Source organism: Astyanax mexicanus, chromosome 23 (genome assembly GCF_023375975.1).
Source record: "Astyanax mexicanus isolate ESR-SI-001 chromosome 23, AstMex3_surface, whole genome shotgun sequence".
Taxonomy (NCBI): Eukaryota; Metazoa; Chordata; class Actinopteri; order Characiformes; family Acestrorhamphidae; genus Astyanax; species Astyanax mexicanus.
Genome location: NC_064430.1, coordinates 24230922 through 24244473, shown reverse-complemented (window position 1 = coordinate 24244473; position 13552 = coordinate 24230922). Strand labels below are relative to the sequence as shown.

General features: G+C 37.9%; 1 protein-coding gene across 1 annotated transcript in view; it reads right to left on the bottom strand.

Annotated features, from left to right (window-relative positions):
* The window catches only part of si:ch211-260e23.9 (uncharacterized protein LOC555795 homolog), a 414295-nt gene that overhangs the window by 298955 nt on the left and 101788 nt on the right, over positions 1-13552 (bottom strand). The window lies entirely within an intron of this gene.

Here is a 13552-nt window from a genome sequence, read left to right as displayed (position 1 = left end):
TAACAGAGGGATCTCATTTACAACTGAGCATGCACTATTAAGTTTGAGTACTGAATTTATTTATCAATTATTTCAATATATTGTTTTTCATGACTGGTCTTATATAATGTAGGTTCGTGACTTACTGTACTGTTTGGAGTATATACTGTATAATATCAAACATTAAGGTTTTAAATTGAGGCTTTGATTACTATTGGGTTTACCTTGTCCCACAAAATATATACACAAATATATAAAATATATAAAGGAATCGGATTTCATTAGCAGGAAAACAGCTAAAGAATGTAAACCATAGACCATAAAAAGAGAAACACCAACAACGTTAACACTTAGAATAGAAATAGAATTATTTAGTATTTAAAGAGATATTTCTCAAAAGCTCTATTAACACAAGTAAGACATAAGTTTAATATCAGTTTAAAATATATTATTATTATCCACATTCCATTAAAGTATTCAGTTGTTTATGAGTTTATCACAATTCCCTTCTTTCTCCAATAAATAAATTCTGTTCAGTGTGCATTAATATTATCCTTCACTCTACAGTATTAATATATGTAAAAGGGCTATAGTTGCTTATATTGCAAGGAGCAGCAGCAGCAGAAGCTCCAGGAGTTCTGTTCTCATGTTTCTCCAGGTAGGACAGCATGAGGCTAAACAGAACTGAGCTGAAATACAGTGTTTTAGCTTGTTATGCTAACTTGCTAGCGATAGCTAGCGAGCTCTGCTATACTGTGCTTGTTTTGGGGTGCTATTCTACATGGTGCTCCGCAGCGCCTCTAGTGGTATGGCGGTATGAGAAAAATGCATATGGTTCTAAAATATTCTAAAGTATACTATATGAACTGGTATACCGTCCAGCACTAATTGAGAGTATTTTATTAATTTGTATTACAGTAGTATCAATATTAGTATTAGTATTAGTATTAGTATTTGAATCACATGACTTTGGACTCAAGTCTGATTTAAGACACAGATTTGATGACTTGTGGTTTGACTGAGCATCACTGGCTTTAAAATCAGACTCCAGCTTAAAGGCTAGAAAAGATTCACAGCCCTATTTTTAACTGAATTTATTTCCAATTGTCCAAAAATAACATCGATTCACATAACTGGAGCACTTTGTATTGATTACACTCTGCTGTATCACTGCAAAGCCGATCGCATTCTGACGCCTCGTATTAAACTCAATATTGAGCACAACACTGCTCCTCTCCTCGCATCCAATCACTGAAGAGCGAGAGTGCCGTAAAAGACAATTTCTCTCTCTCTCTCTCTCTCTCTCTCTCTCTCTCTCTCTCTATATATATATATATATATATATATATATATATATATATATATATATATATATATATATATATATATATATAAATATACAGCACTAAAGTACAGTCTAAAGTCTACCTTTCATGGAGACTAGGGTACCACTTTAAAATAAGACTACCTTTATAAAGGGTTTATAAATAGTTTACAATTAGTTTATTAATGGTCACTAATTAGGTTGTAAATGCCTTAAAAAATCCCTAATAATTACATACATAGAAAGGGCAACAATGACCTGTTGTTTGTCAAATAGTGAACATCTATATTATGACCTTTTTACGTGCAGTATGTGTTATAACTGATTATTAATGATTTTTAAGGCATTTACAACCTAATAATTAACCATTAATAAACTAATTGTAAACCATTTATTAACCCTTTATAAAGGTAGTCTTATTTTAAAGTGGTACCACTGCAGGTTTAAAATGATTATTTCTAGTAATATACAGTATTAATGTTCAAATTTTGATGAGCTAAATATGAATATACAAACTGATAACTAATTGTCATGTTTAAAGATTTGTATAAAGTACTGAAATCTCACACTCAAGTTAAAGTATAGGCACCCCTCCAAAATATGACTTTGGTAAAAGTCCAAGTCACTGACTCAAATGTTACTTAAGTCTTAAGGTATCTGAAACGTCTTGTACTTAAAATAGTACTAAAAATAGATGTACTCAAGTAATGTAATGAAAAGTATTAAGTAAAAAGTACACAAGGCAAATGCAGTTTGAATGACATTTTTTTAAAATTTTTGTAAACTTTGGTCAAAACACAGTTAAAATGTACAGTCAAGTGCAGGCAAAATTGACAAAAAATAAACAATTTGTAAGCCTTCAGTGTTTCTTCAAATAAGGTCAGTGCTATCTACTTCATCACTTGCTGGTGGTTCCCCTGTAGCCGAGTCTGTCATTATTGCTGTTGTTGCGGTTGTTGTCTTTGTCTTTGTCTCGTCTTCCATGTGGCTGCTGATTGTGAGCTGGCTTTGTGCTCAATGGGAGAAGCCAAACATGTTTATCTTATTGGCGGTGATGAACAAGCCCAGGCATGACCTGACTTCTTTTCAGTCAGTAGGTGGGGTCAAAACATTGCGTTTTCTCTCTCTCTCTCTCTCTCTCTCTCTCTTTTTTTGTAACGAGTAACTAAACCGAACATTGAAAATGTATCGGAGTAAAAGTATGCAATTAAATTCAGAAATATAGTGAAGTTAAAGTGAAAGTTGTCAAAAAAAATAAACTTGAGGAAAGTACAAAGTATTCCAAAATATACTTAAGTACAGTAGTGAAGTATTTTTACTTCGTTAATATACTACACTGCAAATTCTGATGAACTTTATGAATGCTTTATTTGCATTTGTGAATCATTAGTGAAAAATATATTAATGAAAGTTATTAAATTGTTACCTAATATTTTTTACAATTATAATATTACTCATTTCTCACTTGTGGCTGCAGTTATGTGATGAGCTCACAGCACACAGCATAAATCTCAGCTGTGGTCAGACTTCAGATTTTGCAGCCTGTGTCTATAATAATGATAGAATATGCTGGAATATTGCATTAATCAGATCTCTCTGAAGGTCGAACTCTGTGAGTCCGGTGCAGGAGTTATTAAAACCCTGCTCTTCTCCTAAAAATACCCCGACTGCACATCCCATAATCCCGAACTGAGATGATTTTAATCCTCTTATATCATTTTGTTTCCAGTCAAACTTAATCTCTCTAAACACAATTCCCCCAGCGAGCTTTAACCAGCCCCTACCTCCTGCTGTACAGACCAGAGGAGAGGGAGTGGGAGGGGCTAAACTGTGTTTATACACAGTGTATATATATATAGTGTTCATATAGTTACTGTCCACAAAAAAATACAGCTCTGGAAATAAGTTCACTTCAGTTTCTGTATCAGTTTTTCTGGTTTTGCTATTTATAGGTTTATGTTTGAGTAAAATGAACATCCCAACATCCCATTTTCTCCCAAAATCCAAAATAAAAAAATGAGAAATGGCTAAAATAACAAAAACAAAAAAAGATGCAGAGCTTTCAGACCTTCAGAAATCAATATTTGGTGGAATAACCCTGTTTTTTAATCACAGTTTTTTCATGCATCTTGCATGCATGCATTTCATGTTCTCCTCCACCAGTCTTACACACTGCTTTTGGATAACTTTATGCTGCTTTACTCCTGGTGCAAATATTCAAGCAGTTCAGTTTGGTCCATCTTCCTCTTGGTTATATTCCAGTAGTTTTTCCAGAGTTTTTTTTTTATTTGATAAAATCAAAGAAACTCATCATTTTTAAGTGCTCTCTTCATTTTTCCAGAGCTTTATATAAAGCTTCATTACATCCCAACTATCAGCTTCTTGCCGCAGTATTTTTATGATATGAGCTTTTTGATCTATAGAGAGGAGAGAGTACACTAAACTGATGAACACTAACCTGATCTTTCCTCTCATTCTCAGCAGGAATCAATCAGTCAGGTGGGCTATTCTAATTGATTTTTATTAGGCCGTTTGGAAATAATTGATTTCCCCCCACTAGCAGTAAAGTATGGATTAGTGACATAAGTGGAGACGCAGGAAAAGGGATTAAGGTAATTTATTGTTTTAGGCAATTTGGTGTCAATTAGCATGCGGCTAACGGTGAGCGAGTGCGTCTGGGACGGGGCGAGATAACTTACATTACTGTCCCACAGGCCATTATCTCTGTGTGTGAATCCATTGTCCATGCATTAATTACTGTGACTCAAATACACGATCCTGAGGGGAGATTAAGACTAAAGCCCCGCCTGCCCTTCACTGCTAATGGATTATCCTAGCGTTAGCGTTAGTGTTAGCCCATTCGATGGCAAACTGATTTTCCCTCACTTTGTTTTAATAGGAGAGTGACCAAAACATACTGTTCTCTCTGTTCAAACCATTTACATTTAAACACACTAAACTGCTGCCTGCTTCAAATTCATTCAGGTTTTTTTTGCATGTGAATAAATAACCCACTTTTATACAGTATAAACAGCATTGTAGCTCCACCTACTCTTCTTATAGCAGTTTAAGTCCATCAATTCATCCTACAGCACCTCAGTCCAACACCTGTAAACTAGAGCAGCAGTTTAGCCACACCCACTAATTCAGCCTACAGCAGTTTAGCCACACCCACTCATTCAGCTTACAGCATTATAGCTCAACACTTATGTACTACAGCAGTTCAGCTCCACCTATTTAGCCTATAGCAGATTTGTCGCACCTATGCATCCTAAAGCATTGTAGCCCCACCCGTTCAGCCTACACCAATTTAACGCACTTCTCTAACACACTACAGTATTTTAACACCACCCTACAGCAGTTGCCACTTCCCACTCTACTCTTTACATACTACACCAGTTTAGCTCCACCCATTCAGTGTAGTCCAGTTTAGCTCCACCCTCACATACTACACCAGTTTAACCCCACCCATTCAGTCTACTTTAGTTTAGCCCCACCTTTTTAGCCTACAGCAGTTTAGATACAAACATTCAACCTGAAGCAGCTTAGCCCCACCCATTTAGCCTGCACCAGTTTAACTCCACCCATTCAGTCTACCCCACTTTAACAATATACTTTTTAGCTCCACTATTTGAGCCTACACCATGCAGTTTAGCTCCACCCGTTTACAAAAATGTAGCTAAACCCAATCAACCAAAAGCAGTTTAGCTTCACCCATTCAATTTACAGCAGTGTAGCCCCACCCATTCCACCTGTGCCAGTTTTAGCCCCACCCATTCAGCCTACATCAGTTTAACATGCTACCCTAACATACTACAGTATTTTAGCCCCACCCATTCAGCCTACACCAGTTTAACATGCTACCCTAACATACTACAGTATTTTAGCCCCACACATTCATGCCTACACCAGTTTAGCTCCACCCATTTAGCCTACATATGTTAAGCTCAACCGAATCAACCACAAACAGTTTAGCCCCACCCATTCCACCTGTACAAGTTTAGCTCCACCCACTCATTCATGCTTCATATAGCAGTTAAGCTCCACCCATCAAGCCTACAGCAGTTTAGTGTCAATCATTAACATTAAGGCCTTATAAGGAGGGTTTTAGCTGCAATTGCTTTATAACTGAAGCTTAAATCAAGACAACCATTAAAAGAGCTCATTTACATATATGTTAAGTTTTAGGTGTTACAGGTGAGTAACAGAATCAGTGTACTCTGAGATATCAGCCTTTTAAAAATCAGATTGTGCATTACTCTTTATAAAGGGTTCGGATTAGTGTGGAATTGAAAGGTTAAGCTGCTGATCTTAATCAATAATTATGATCAATTACACTCTGTAAAATGTCATCTCTGTAGGGGATTTATTTGTTTGAGCTGAATGGCGGAGGATTTATGGCTCTATTCTTCCTGCAGGTCCACCGTTTATCTCCTCTCTGGAATAATAGCGTAACTCTGAGTTATATAATACTCCACTTCTTATTCCGGGAGAGGAATTCCAGAATATCTTCCTGCCCATTCAGGATAAAAGGAGCTGAATAAAGAGCGTAAAAATGCTGAAAGGAAAAATAAATGACAAAAGACGTTTAAAAAAGATATTTATAAGAAGACACACAGAGTGAGGAAAGTGTCGGAAACAACAGTCTTCCTCAAACACACACGGCTCTTTATAGTGAAGCTCGGCTGAAGCCTCTCTTAAATTGATTCTTAAAGCAAACAGTGCAAAGATTCACTGAATCAGTGACTCACTGAGCATAGCTAAAATCAATCAATTAATCAACCAATCAGTCAACCTTTATTTTCACCCATAAATATGCTGAGGGTAACACAAAAAGATGAGAGAAAATACTTGCTGAGTCACTTAAGTCCCAAAATAAGTCCTAAATATCAGCACTCAAGTGTCAACTGAAGTCCCAAATCTTGGCATCTAAGTCAAAGTCTTGGCATTTAAGTCCCAAACAAAGTCCCAAATCAAGTCACAAGTAAATAATGAGTCAAGTCCAAAATATTGGCACTTAAGTCTCAAGTGAAGTCCCAAGTCCCAAGTCTTAGCACTTAAGTCTTGGCACCTACATCAAAGTCTTGGCTCTTAAGTCCCAAGTCAAGCATAAAGTTTTAGCACTCAAGTCTCAAATTTAGTCCCAATCTTGGTTCTTAAGTCCCAAGACAAGTGCAAAGTCAAGTTCCAAGTGCCAAGTTTTAGCACTCAAGTCCCAAGTGAAGTCCCAAGTCTGGGCATCTAAGTCAAAGTCTTGGCATTTAAGTCCCATATCAAGTCCAAAACCAAGTACCAAATCAATTCACAAGTGAATGCTGAAGCAAGTCCCAATTCTTGGCAAATATTTGCACTCAAGGCTCAAGTGAAGTCCCAAGTCTTGGTACTTAAGTCCCAAGTCCCAAGTTAAACATAAAGTCTTACCACTCAAGTCTCAAATGAGGTCCCAATCTTAGTACTTAAGTCCAAAGACAAGTGCAAAGTCAAGTTCCAAGTTTTAGCACTGAAGTCTCAAGTAAAGTCCCAAGCCTTGGAACGTAAGTCTCAAGACCAGTGCAAAGTCAAGTCCCAATCAAGCCCAAAGTCTTAGCACTCAGGTTTTAAATTAAGTCACAAGTCTTGGCACCTAAGTCAAAGTCTTAGCACTCAAGTCTCGAATAAAGTCCCAATCTTGGCACTTATGTCCCAAAACAATGTCAAAATCAAGCCCCTAATCAAGCCCGAAGTCTTTTACTGCTCCTATCAATCATGGGTCAAGTTCCATTCCTATTGTCTGCAGTAAATATATACAGTCATTTACTGTTTAACAATGTTCTGTTTTAACACTGTAGAATGCAATGCATCTTGGGATGCCCTGTGAAAACAGCTGCTGCCTGTATAAATGACAGTATGATTTAAGGGGAAAACTGGTGTTTAGATTTAAGATGCTAAAACAGGAATACAGGAAACGGTACCACTTTAAAATAAGACTACCTTTATAAAGGGTTTATAAATGGTTTACAATACGTGTAGTAATCAGTTATAACACATACATAGAAAGAGCAACAATGACCTGTTGTTTGTCAAATAATGAACCCACATCCATCTACATTGTTGCCCTATCTTAGTATGTGTTATAACTGATTATTAATGAATTTTAAGGCAATACAAGCTAATTAGTAACCATTAATAAACTAATTGTAAACCATTTATAAACCCTTTATAAAGGTAGTCTTATTTTAAAGTGGCACCGTCATTTGTTGTGTTGCCATGCCAGAGGAGAATACGCACTTAAAGTGAGTCCAACATGAACGAGTTCATATGAGACAACCCTTGGTGTGTCTCTGGTCTCTGGTCACTCTGTTGTCTCTGTGGTCAGACACTGAGCGCTGTTGAAGAGGAGGATGATGGGTAACAGCTGAGTGGTAATAGAAGGAGGGAGAAAGTGTTTCTAATAAAGTGGCCAATCAGTGTAAAGCCAGAGGAAGTGTTTTGTACACGCTGAGAGTTTGATGGGGTGGAAGTGAGGCTGGATTAACCTGCACTAATCAGGATACACACACTGTATGAGTGTGTGTGTGTGCGTGCGTGCGTGTGTGTGTGTGTCAGCACAGCAGGCTGCTGATTGAAGAAGCTCCTGGACAGCAGCTCTGAAGGTGATATCGCTTCACCTTCTCCAAAACCTCTCTCTCTTTCTCTTTCTTTCTCTCACTTTCTCTTTCTCTATCTTTTTGCCTCCCTCTGCCTCTCTTTTTCTATACATCACACTTTTTACCATTTTTTTCGGTCTATATCTCTCTCTTATACTCTCTCACTTTCTCTTTTTCTTCCTCTATCTCTCCTTACCCTTCTCTCAGAACTTCCCTTTCTCACCGTCTTCCTCTCTCTTTCTCTGTCTTTCTTCGCCCTTTTTCTTTTTCTTTCTCTCTCTCTTTTACCCCACTTTCTCTCGCTGTGTCATTCTTTCTCTCTCTATCTCTCTTTCTCTTGCTATGCCAACATTTCTCTTTCTGTCTTTCTTTCTTTCTTTCTCTCCATCTCTTTGTCACGTTCTCTTAATCTCTTTCTTTCTTTTTTCTTTCTACATCTCTCTGTCACCCTCCCTCTGTCTTTATCTCTCTGTACCATTCTCTCTCTCTCTGCTTTTCTCTCTATTTCTCTCTCTCTGCTTTACTCTCTATTTCTCTCTCTCTGTTATTCTTTCTCTCTCTATCTCTTTTTTCCCACCATGCCAACCTTTCTCTTTCTTTCTGTGTCTCTCTCTTTCTCTATTTTTTTCTTTAACTCTTACTACCTTTCTTTCTTTCTTTCTTTCTTTCTCTCATTCAGTATTTCTCTCTCTCCATCTCTCTCTCATTCTCTTAATCTCTCTCTTTCTTTCTACATCTCTCTGTCACCCTCCCTCTGTCTTTATCTCTTTGTACCATTCTTTCTTTCTTTCTTTCTTTTCTTTCATTCTCTTTTCTTCACTATATCTCTCTCTCCATCCCCCTCTCTCTTTCTAATTCCCTCTCTATCTTTCTTTCTCTCTATTTCTCTCTGTCTCTCTTAACCCTTTTCTCTTTCTCTCTGTCATTTTTTCTCTATATCTCTTCTTTTCCACCATGCCAACCTTTCTCTTTCTGTCTGTGTCTCTCTCTCTATCTCTATTTACTTTCTTTCTCTCTTATCACCCTTTTCTTTCTTTCTTTCTTTCTTTCTTTCTCTTGCTCCTCGTCTCTCTTTTTTCTCTCTCTCTCTCTCGCTCTCTACACAGATTAGCTCTGCTGATCCGTCCCGTGGTTCTGGGATCAGTATTCTTTATTTATTCATGTTTCTGTCGATATTAAGTGATATATTCTGACGGAATCAGAGGAAAGCGGGAGGGTCTCGTCTGTATCAGTGATTCGCTGTCCGGCTGGACGCTTCATTAAACTGTAATGCAGTTCCATCATCAAAGCCCCTCTATACGGCCCCGTCGATATCAGACCGATCCGAGAAACACAGATTTATCACTGAATATAAAAACGTCAGACAGTGAGAATCTGCATGAGCTGCATCACTGTAACACTGAGAAAACACAGAGCTGAAACAAATCCACACCTATAAAATAAACATATCCTTACTTTAACTTTACTTTATCCTGGGTATAAAATGAGATTCAGTCGGTTGGGTATATATGGAGGTTCTAAAGGTTCTGTATGGATCCTGCAGCATATTTACAAACAGATATTGCTACAGCTGGGCCTGTAGATTCTGTAGCTGTACACTCAGAGGTTGCTAATTGGTGATAAATCTGGCAACCCAGCAAAATGTCTTTGACATCTTTTGACATGATGCATTGTTGAGGCATATCTACCATTCAACGATCTCTCACCATGAGGTACACCACCCAAACATGTAGGAGAGGTGGTGTTGGTGCAGGGTGTAGGAGAGGTGGTGTTCGTGGTGCAGGGTGTTGAGAGGTGGAGTTGGTGCAAGGTGGAGAAGAGGAGGTGTTGGTGCAGTGTGTAGGAGAGGTGGTGTAGGTGCAGGGGGTTAGAGAGGTGGTGTTGGTGCAGTGTTTAAGAGAGATGGTGTAGGTGCAGGGTGTTGGAGAGGTGGTATTGGTGCAGGGTGTTGGAGAGGTGGTATTGGTGCAGGGTGTTGGAGAGGTGGTGTTGGTGCAGTGTGTTGGAGAGGTGGTGTTGGTGCAGTGTGTAGGAGAGGTGGTGTTGGTGCAGTGTGTTGGAGAGGTGGTGTTGGTGCAGGGTGTAAGAGAGATGGTGTTTGTGGTGCAGTGTGTAGAAGAGGTGGTGTTGGTGCAGTGATGTTGGTGCGGTAATGTTCGCATAGAATGGAGGTGCAGTGATGTTCATACAGGGTGGAGGTGCAGTGTTAGTTAGTGCAGGAAGGAGATGCACATCCACCCTGCACCAACACCACCGCACCTCCACCCTGCACGGGTATTTGCAGATCATCAATTTTAAATATCAGCAATGCATTTAATCAATTTGATCGAGACAGCTTAGAACCCAGAAGGACTACAAGACAGATGCTGGATGCAGGGTGGAGGTGCAGTGGTGTTGATACAGGGTGGAGGTGCAGTGGTGTTGGTACAGGGTGGAGGTACGGTGGTGTTGATACAGGGTGGAGGTGCGGTGGTGTTATCTGTGTGCTGTTAAACTCCACTGCTGGACCTGTGGAGAGGTGGAGGAGGTCCTGCTGTGGTCCTGATGAGATAAACGGGTTGGGTTTTAATAGAGGCACTAATCCCTCCTCTCACACTCGCCAGGTGAGCAGAGTGAGCACACACACACTCACACACACACACACACACACACACACACACACACACACACACACACACACACACACACACACACACACACACACACACACACCGCTCACTCTTTTATTTCCCAGAGTCCATTTACAGGCCGGATAATGGAGCTCAGTGGGACGCCGTCGCCCATCGCCTCCAGATCTCACCTAAAAATGGCCTCCTGCTCCTCCAGCTGATCCTCAGCTCCACTCAGCCTCAGCCAATCAGAGCCCAGAGCCCAGAGCGCTGATCTCAGGTCAGTGTGTAGAACAGGATGAGTTTGAGGACTGTCAATCATCCACACGAGGCATCTGACGGGACTGAAATTACATAAAAAATGATCTTAAAATAATGAAATAATTTAGGCATATTAAGCATCACAGTGTTTTGTTTTCGAATTAAAATAATGTATCAAAAAGACAGTTTTGATTTTTATTGATTGGTTTAGATGTACAAACATTTAGTGTTCTTTTTGTGATTTTTGGATATTATGAATCTAATTTTTACAATCTTCAAAATCGCAATATATATACAGCTCTGGACAAAAATAATAATAACTTAAAAAATTGAATAAAATTGTTTCTTAGATTTTACCAAATGGACATCCCGTGGAATTATCAAGAGGAAGATGTATGATCACAAGCCATCAAACCAAACTGAACTGCTTGAATTTTTGCACCAGGAGTAAAGCAGCATAAAGTTATCCAAAAGCAGTGTGTAAGACTGGTGGAGGAGAACATGATGCCAAGATGCATGAAAAAAAAACTGTGATTAAGTGATTAAAAAACAGGGTTATTCCATTAAATATTGATTTCTCATTTGCTGCAATGAATTTAAAAGATTTGATCAGCTCAGAACACAGAAGGACTACAAGACAGACGGATGCTAAGCTGCTAATACTGCAATACTGTAAGCAAGGATACAGCTCTGGGGAAAAATAAAGAGAGTACTTCAGTTTCTGAATCAGTTTCTCTGATTTTGCTATTTATAGGTTTATGTTTGAGTAAAATGAACATTGTTGTTTTTTCTATAAACTACAGACAACACGTCTCCTAAATTCCAAATGAAAATATTGTCATTTAAAGCATTTATTTACAGAAAATCAGAAATGGCTGAAATAACAAAAAAGATGAAGAGCTTTCAGACCTTAAATAATGCAAAAAAAAAAAATCTCCTCCACCAGTCTTACACACTGCTTTTGGATAACTTTATGCTGCTTTACTCCTGGTGCAAAAATTCAAGCAGTTCAGTTTGGTGGTTTGATGGCTTGAGATCATCCATCTTCCTCTTAATTGTATTCCAGAGGTTTTTCAGTGCAACAGTCTGTTGTTTGCCCTTCAAATTTCTATTGTTAAAAGAACAAACATGAAAAAAACTTCATTGTTCTCAGGTGTTTGCAGGATATCTTCAGTAAAAGGTTAGAGAGCAGTAAAGGTGAGTGATTCAGGCTTATAGATATTGAGAGTTTAACAGGAGAGATGGGGAGGTCCTCCACCCGAACACTCCACCCGAAAACTCCAGCAGCGTCCTCCTCTCGGCCCGAGCCGGGCGGTTCTGGAGGACCAATCACGCGTCCCGCAGTGAAGTGGTTTGAGTAGATAACCTTGAAACAGGGCCAATTTCAGAGCTTCTTTTATTTGCTCTCTGTTACCAGGAGAGATTTAGAGCAGAATGTGAGGGAAAAAGTCACTCCTGGATTAAAGCAGAGCACTCTCCTGCACTCCTGAACTCTGACTGAACTCTCTCAGATCACATCACTCTGCAGCTGCTACATCTCATAATAATAACAACAGCAACAATGCATAAAAACACATTATAAACAAATACCAGCTGCACATTATTCCAGCTGACAAATCAGCAGCATAAATAGAAATATGAAGCAGATGATCCATAAAAAGCAAAGTTGAGATTTTAATTCAGTGCATCACAATACCGACATTTACACTGATATTAATATTTATATTACCAACAGGATATGAGACCCAAAAGCTATATTTTCTTAAAAGGCCTGAAAAAATGTGCCCTTTTTTCAGTTTTGAGCTTTTGTTTTTGCTTTTTTATTAAATATATAAACCCATAAAACCATTAAAATTAAAAATTAAATATAAACCTGATTAAATAAAACACGCAACATTTATTTATTTATTTCAATGTATTTATTTATTTATTTTTGGACCCCTGTTTTTGGAGGACAACAGTATTTAAGACTTTATTTTTATTGGTTGTTTGTTGAGGAACGATAGGGACATAAGCAAACATGAGACTCACAAAAGAAAAAAAAGAAAGAAAGAGACAAAAAAGGAGGGAGAAAAAAAGAGGAAGATAATGGGAAAAATAAGTAAAATCAAACCGAAATAGGTAGGGATAGTAGGGATAGAAAAGAAGATTAAATGTTGGTAAAAAAAGAGTGATTTAGTAATTAATGGGAAAGAAGGAAAAAAAGGAAAAATAAATAATTTTACCTTTATATAAAAAATGATAATTTCCTAAATAATGCAAAGTGTTGCTCTGTTACGTATTTTTGTAAAAAGCGACTTTTAAATAATAATTTCATTTATTAAGGAAAATCTCATCTCTCTTTTCTCATCTTCTCTTTTCTTTTCATCTTATCTTATCTAACCCTCTTCTCTTCTTTTTTCTTCACTTATCTTGTTTTTATAAATTGAAATTATGTATATATTTTTTCCTTTTCATCTTATCTCATCTTCTTATCATATCTTGTCAAGGGAAAGGGGAGGTGCTGGATCCAAGTACAGCGTTTTTATATTAATTTTATATGTTTACTCTGGTATATTTATAATTATTTGTTTATTTGATTAGGTATTTATTGAAATGCTTTAATATTTTGTATTTTTAATTTTATTTTAATAGTACAGGAAAAGGGTGTTCTTGTGGAACTTGAAGAAATGATTCTCCACAGAGGAGACTGGAAAATGGGTGGGAAATAAACGTCTCAATAGAGGTGTAGAAAAAACAAAAGGGTGGGAAGG